Here is an 8086-nt window from a genome sequence, read left to right on the forward strand (position 1 = left end):
AAAACTTTTTGTGGTTGAGTGAACTTTTTATGGTTCAGTAGGTTATAATCATAAGCAAAATACACATTAATCCACCCTTCTACTAGGAGACTATTTCCAAGAGTATGTTCTCGAAGTGCTATTTCAGTAGAATATTATGTGAAAAGGGGGCTTGGTGGTCAACGAGTTAAGCAAATCTAATTAAGGCTTCTTTGCTGAGGACCTGTCACTGCCTTTAATTCTCTAACGGTCACTGAGATGTCCATGAGTGGAGGGAAACGCCCCCAATGTATTTGAAAAGAGAATCTGTTAATTATTAGGTCTCTTGAGACAGTTCTGTGAAATGTACTGTGGTGTTTTAAATATACATCTATACATATGTGTGTGTATGTATGTCTGTACACACACACACACACACACACACACAGACTTTATCCTCCCACAGGCAGGAACAAGAAAACCTATGGAGGCTTCCTCTTATGGGACCTAGAGAATCTCAGAATAAAGCAATCAGTATTATTAGCATCACCTTTGTTTATAAACATAAAGTATAATATTTGTATAAACCTCCAAACCACTTTCGCTGCCACTGAGTCATTTCTGGCCCTTGACGACCCTATGGGAACAGAGTAAAACTGCCTCTGTGGGTTTCTAGGGCTGTACATCTTTAAAGGAGCAGACAGCATCATCTTTCTCCCTCAGGGCAGCTGGTGAGTTCGAACTGCTGACCTTCCAGTTAGCACCCCAAAGCATACCTTGCCTCATTACCAGGGCTCCTGTAATATGTGTATACAGTGAACCCTCGTTTATTGCGGTTAATCGGTTCTAGACCCTACCGTGATAAATGAAATTCTGCGAAGTAGGATTCCTTATTTGTAAATCAAATATTTTCGTAGTTAGAGCATAGAGGACATGAAAAAACACCCTTTAGTCACCATTACACTCGTATTACCCAATTTATTAAACAAAAAAGGGAAAATACAGTAAAACATTTTGGACGTTACAATTATCATTTATTATTTATTATATTATTTCTGGCATCAAGCATGTACAGTATGAGCCAATCAGTGGCAGTAATGACAGAGCATGCGCTGTTACGCAAAAACCGCGATAGAGTGAAGCCGCGGAAGTCGAAGCGCGAAGTGGCGAGGGTTCACTGTAGTTCGTTACAAAAAGCTTTGTGTCATCTGACCCCCTTCCAACAGGAACTTAAACTAAAAAGCCTACACAGGCAGAAGTAGTCCCCCTATTTTACAGAAGGAAACTGAGGCACAGTGAGAGAGACGGGGTGTGGGTGTGGGGTGTGTGTGTGTGTGTGTCAAGGTCACACAGCTGTCAAAGGGTGACTCCAACCCAGGCTGGTGGCTTGAAATCCTTTTCCCATTGGTGCCTGTTGGCTTTCAAATTAAACAGCTCCCTCAAGACAAATGCCAAGGCGCCTTGCATCTGACCTCAAATAGTGGAGAGTGGAAATGCAGTTTGGCCTGGCGTGACCTGCCACAAGGCAATCTGGTGTTTGAGGCAAAGCAGCTAGAGAAAGTCGTGAGCAGGAGGACTAGGGAGAAAGTGGTGCCTCGTCAAAATTCTGGGGTGACATTTCTGGGCAATGCTGTGGGTTCTGATTTGGCGTGTTCTCATCAAGGAACCAACTCAGAGCTGTAAGCACCCGGCTAATTGATCTACATGTTTACAGTACTGCGTGCTCAGGGGCAATTGCTTAATACGAGGCTTAAAAACACAGCTTTCACTAATAATGAATAGCAGAGGTTTATTTTTAGCTCTACTCAAAATAATAAAGGGCCTTGCAAGCAGCACTGGCTCCTTGGCATTATATTGCTTTTGAGAGAGACTGTTTTTCATATACCACTCAATGGATAGCTGTTTATTCCCTCCTACAACCTCCTTCTGGACTATGTGAAGATGAATGTGATATCAGGATAGGAGGAAGGCTTATGAACAACCTGAGATAGGCCGAAGACACAACCTTGCCTGCTGAAAGCGAGGAGGATTTAAAGCCCTTGCTAAGGAAGATCAAGAATTGCAGCCTTCTGTATGTAAAGAAGACCAAAATCTTCAAAACTGGTCCTATAGATAACATCATGATAAATGGAGAAAAGGTTGAAGTTGTTAAGGATTATGACTTGCTTGGATCCACAATCAATGCTCATGGCAGCAGTAATCAAGACATCAAAAGACACATTGCATTAGGTAATTCTGCTACACAAGATCTCTTTAGAGTATTGAAAAGCAAGGATGCTACTTTGAAGGCTAAGGTGCACCTGACCCAAGCCGTGGTATTTTCAATTGCCTCATATGCATGTGACAGTTGGACATTGAGTAAGAAAGACAGAAGAGTCAATGCATTTGAATTGCGGTGCTGGGGAAGAATACTGAGGATACCATGGGTTGCCAAAGAGACAAACCCATCTGAATGGAAAGAAGTACTGCCAGAGTACTCCCTAGAGGCAAGGATGGTGAGGCTTCATCTGGCATACTTTGGACATGTTATCAGGAGGGACCGGTTTCTGGCGAAAGACGTCGTGTGTGGACTAGAGAGACAGTGAAAAAGAGGAAGACCCCCAGAGGGACTGAGTGAGAACGGCCCAGACTGAGCAGCCGCGTTTTGTTCTGTTGTACGTAGGGTCGCTATGGGTCAGAACCGACACGATGGCTCTTAACAGCAACAACAGCCACAGCACCACCACCGCCACCAGCCTCCTTTTAAGGAAAAGCGTATAAAAAAATAACACAACCCCCACAACACAAAGGAACATAAAAACGTAAGCTGCTCAGACTTTATTTACTCATTGGTAGATTAATTGTCATAACAGCTGCTGCTTACTGGTTGTTGACTTTTGACCAAGGACTTATATGAATGAACTGCTTTGTAGAACTGATTTTACTAGAGCTGGGACATTGGAAGATCACTGATGATATGGGTTGAATTGTGTCTCCCCCCGAAAGAAATGTTGAAGGCCTACCTCCTAACTCCCCCCAAGCCAAACTCACTGCCATCCAGTCGATTCTGACTCGTAGTGACTGTTTAGGACAGGGCAGAAACTGCCCTGTGGATTTCCTAGATTGCGACTCTCTACCGGAGTGGAAAGCCGCTTCTTCCTCCCATGGAGCAGCTGGTGGTTTCAAACTTCCGGCAGTGAGTTTAGGAGCCCAACGTGTAACCACTACACCTTCAAACATGGCCATATTCATGGGTACTGGGGGAGCCTAATCCCAGTACCGGTGAACACGGCTTTGTTTCAAAACAGGGTCTTTGCAGATACATTTAGTTAACATGAAGGTGGACCCTAATACACTATCAGTGGAGTCCTTATAAAAAGAGAAGCAACACGGATAAAAAGGAGATGGGCATGTGATGGCAGAGGCAGAGATTGGAGTGGTCCTTCTATAAGCCAAGGAATGTTAAGGATCTTCAGAAACCACCGAAAGTTAGGAAAGAGCAGTAAGTGAGCATCGCCCTGCTGCCAGGGACTTCTAGTCTCTAAACTGGGTGTCATCAGGAAAGAGCTATCCCTACGAGAAGATGGCATGTTTGGTAAAGTAGAGGGCCAGTGAAAATGAGGGAAACCACAGTGAGATGCAGGCGCAGAATCGCTGCAACAATGAACTTAAGCATTCCAACCACCATGAAGGTGGCGCAGGACCCGGTAGTGTTCCCTTCTGCCCTAAGTACCAGACTCCATGAATCAGAGCCAACTGAAGGCAAGTTCACTGCCTCAAGCCTCCAGATCTCCAGTTTCTGTTGTTCTTCAGAAGCCACCTCTTTTGTGACGATTGTTCAGCAGCTAGACACCAATGAGGGAACTATTCCTAACACTCCTTGTGACCAGCAGAGAAGTGAGGCTCAAAGAGATCAACCAGAGTAACTTGCCTACTACTGTCCCGCAGCTAAGAAGTTGTTCTCATGACTTCTGCATCACACGTTCTGTGAGCAGCTTGGTGGGGATTTGGACTGGTCCAACCTCATGGCTCCAGGGCTGGCTCAGTGCCCAGCTCACCCACACTCACTGCCATCTGCTTGCAGAAGTGCCCCTCTGGGATGCCGACGCTTTAATCATTACAGGAGCAGAACCCATCATCATTTTCCAGGGCAGCAGCTGGTGAGTATGAACTGCTGACCTTGCAGTGAGAGGCCTGGTTTGTAATCACTCTGCGCCACCAGGGTTCCTGCCTAGCTTATAGTGGATGCTTTAGATGGGTATACCAAGTGAATATGCAAACATGTATGTCCTGAAAGTTTTGTACCGTCTGGTTTGCCCTAAATGTTTGAACCTTTGCCTTAGTATGGATAAAGTGACTTGACTACAAGCCCAGAGCAAGGCAACCTTAAAAATTATTTTTTTAATTGGGGCTGTACAGTAGTGTCTCAATGCCCTGTTTATCATTTCCGATGCCTTCTTATTGGTGGTCCCTGCAGTCAACAGCAACTTGGCGGAAACAGGGACCTCCACAGTGGCCAACACCCTAATGAACGGACACTTTGGGGTTTTTCCTAGGAAGTCCTGCTGGCTACTGCGTCTGTCCTTCCCTGGCAGTTAAGCATCTTTCCTGTGGAAACACTGGCGCTAGATTTGAGGTTAACTCTTTTCCGTTTCCCTCAAAAATGCTTGCCAGCTCACCTCTGAGGAGGTCTGTGTTAGTCTGGGTGGACTAGAGAAACAAATTCATAGATACTCATATGTGTGTAAGAGAGAGTTTTATATCAAAGGGTAATTGTATATTAACATCCCAGCCCAGATCAAGTCCATAAGTCCAATATTAGCCTGTATGTCTGATACCAGTCTATAAATTCCTCTTTAGACTCACGATAAACATGCAATGACGCCAAATGCAGGAAGAGCATAGGCCAGTGAATGGGAAGTCCTGTGGATCCAGTGGCACTGTAAGCATCTCAGTGCTGGTAGGGGTTTCCATGTGGCTCTCCCATTTCCAGGGCTCTAGTGTAGCTCCATGTGTCTTGTCAGCAGGGAGATGAAGCAGAGAGTCTGTATCTGGCCTCCAGTGAACTCTTTATCTCCATGGAGCCTCCAAATGAGGTCATCAAGCTGTGACCTGCTTGACAGGCTGAACTCCACCCCTTTGCAAGTTAATACCTGGTTATGTAACTACCACACGGTCCAACTTGGCACAGGCCCTTGCGGTAGATTCCTAAATCTCCTTATGCCCATAACCCAGGTAGCTCAGGGGTGAGTGAGTAAATGAAGTCAAGTGAACAAGTCATTGTTTTGCAATCAGGAGTCAACTTCAACTCATAGCAACCCGATGTGACTGAATAGCCTTGTGGGGTTTTCAAGTCGTCCCCCCCCCCACCTCCAGGGGGCACCAGGTGGGTTCCAACTGCTGACCTTTCCTTTAGCACCTGAGTCCTTAGCCATTGCTCCTTCAGGGCTCTTTAAGTAAACAAGTAGACAGCAAACCCAGACTGCACAGGGCCAGAGAGGAAACAGGTCTGAGAGCAAATTTGAAAAGGGCGGTTCCTCTGGACAGATGAATTATAAAAAGCAACTTCCTCCAGTGTTTCCTGACGGGCCAAGGCTGGGAAGCCTACAAGCAGGCTGGAGGAGCCACGTCTGCAGGTTGTGCTTTGTTTCAGGGGACCACGGGAAGTTTAAAACAGTTGTTGGCAAAAGCCTCCAGAACTTCCCTCTACATAGCTCGCTCACTCACTGCTGTTATGTTAAGGCCAACTCTTAGTGACCCTAGAGGACAGGGTAGAACGGGCCCACTGTGGGTTTCTGAGATTGTAAATCTTTATGGGCGTGAAAAGCTTCCATTTTCCATGGAGTGGCTAGTGGTTTTGAACTGCTGATCTTGTGGTTAGCAGCCCATTGTGTAACCCACTTCACCACCAAGGCTCCTCCTCTACGTAGCAGGCAGTAGAAAATTGGGTCTACCCCTACACCCTGAAACTGTCCTGATTCCATCACTATAGGGGAGGGGCTCCAACCCCTTCCTACTTGGCTCTAATAGAACACCAGCCTCCCCCCTTCTTGATTCCAGGTCTCTCCCTGAACTAAGGCAAGGCCCTTCCAGGCCTCAGAACTGTCCTCAACCTCCCGTTTTCTTATCTGAGGACATTTCCAAACATGTGTACACCCATGACTATTTTACTCATGGCTTGCCTGTCTCTTCCCTTCCAAAAGGGTGGAGCCACCTGACATTGGCATTCTCGTCCTAGGACAGTGTCAGGCACAAAGCAGGCACTCAATTACAGATGGCTGGCTGGAAAGCACCTTGAGATTTTGCAGGAGAAATGTAAAAAATCCACGTATGTCATTTTGGGCAGAAAAGTAATCGTGTGTGTGTGTGTGTGTGTGTGTGTGTGTGTGTTGTCTGACTTCAAGTAGATGCTAAGCTGGAGTCAAACAAGTCCCTCAATCTGGACTTTTCCTCTCACCCCTGTATCCAATTTCTAGAAAATCAGACTTATTGACCTTGTTGGGGGCTAGGAAAGTTTACAGGAGGAGTGGGGGGTGGGGTTGGTGGGGAGCAGTCCTGGTGGCAACATAAGCTAAGCATTGTTGCACTGGTTACAGAAAGACGGCAGTTCGAGCACACCAGACGGAAATATGGGCGAGAGGAGACTATCTGCTCCCATAAAGATCGACAGCCTTGGAAACTCTATGCAGAGTCGCTATGCGTCACACTTGATTCCGCGGCAGTGGGTCTGGTTTTAGTGGGGATGTTGAGGTGATACTTCTTGAAGAGGGCTGCCACTCTGGGAGAAGGACCTGCATGTCCAGGCGACTTCTGGATGCCCAGGGGGAGCGGGCTGGCTGGCTGCCTCCCCCTAGACCATTCTATTCTGGGCAGGGTGCAGACTCAGAAAGTATCGGTGGATGATAGCACAGACTCCCTCCCCCACCCTCTGAGCTCCAGCCACCCGTGAACCTGTGAGCAGGAGCAGAGAGAGAGGATGGGTCTGGGGTTGACAAATGACAAATGTTAGGTGATGGAATATCACGGGGAGCAAGGGGGTCTGTGGTGTCAGAGCAGGTCCCTCTCCTCTCCCCAACCTGGATGTGGCCCAGGCAGGGGAGACGTGAGAAGGCTGACAGGGCCTAGAGGTTGCTAAGAAACGTGAGGTAGAATTAAGGAAAGGATCCTTGGAAAACAAGGAGGTTGTACCACGTGTGTGTGGGCTGGGGGTGGGGGGGCTGAAAAGAATTTATTAGGCTCAGGCAATTCTTTGTGTGTGGTGTGTGGGTCCAAAGTGTGATAAGATGGAATTGCGATCCATAACTAAGGAGGCCGAGAAATTGAGCTACTTGCAAAAAACCCAGCCACAACAGCGTGGATGAAAGTCTCCCTCATTGACAATAACGTCAGCAAGCCTCAAGAGCGGAACCGAGGCAAATATGAATTGCTTTACCTCTGGGCGCGATGAAGAAGACGGGCTTTTCAAATTCAAATTCTGCTTTCTCCCATCCTGGGAATCATTCAGGAGATACGCAGTTTTTAAAATGTGGACTCTCCCTGGGGGACTTGGAGCACTTCACATAGCGCCCAGGATATGCCACGCACCAGCAAGCTCGGCAAGTACGCCTGTGGGTGTGTGTACGCGAGCCTGAAACATGCATTCTTGCAGTAAGAGCGGCCGCAGACTCACACGCCCAGCTCCGCCACCCTGTCGCCCGCCAAGAGGCTCTGGACGCCAAAGCCCGGGAAGTTAAATAAATAACCCCAGGGACCTTCTCCCCTACCCCCAAGTTAGCTGAGAAGAAGCGCTCCACTTCCTCGAAAATTGGGGGTACGAAAGAATTCATTCCATCCCGAAAGCTGGGAAGGACCGGTGCAGGCGAGATGGCTGCAATCGCAGACCGAGTCCCACACACCTTAAGGAACACGCCCTGAACCCACGGCCTGCCCCTCGAGGAGGTCGGCACGGGCGACAGGTCTCCTGGAGCCTGCAGGCTCCGCTGAGCGGCCGGCGCGGCCAGGTGCACCAGCCCAGCCAGCAGCGCTGGCCTCTCGCCGCCAGGCACCGGTGGCTCCGCGGCGGAGATTTACCGCTGGTTGGGCGGTGGCTTCCGGGGCCCTGGGGCGCCCTGGCTCAGATTACAGGTTCCTACGGAGGGGGTGGAGGGAT

The sequence above is a fragment of the Echinops telfairi genome, unplaced genomic scaffold (genome assembly GCF_000313985.2).
Source record: "Echinops telfairi isolate 266 unplaced genomic scaffold, ASM31398v2 ScPeMD7_1;HRSCAF=3_0, whole genome shotgun sequence".
Classification (NCBI taxonomy): Eukaryota; Metazoa; Chordata; class Mammalia; order Afrosoricida; family Tenrecidae; genus Echinops; species Echinops telfairi.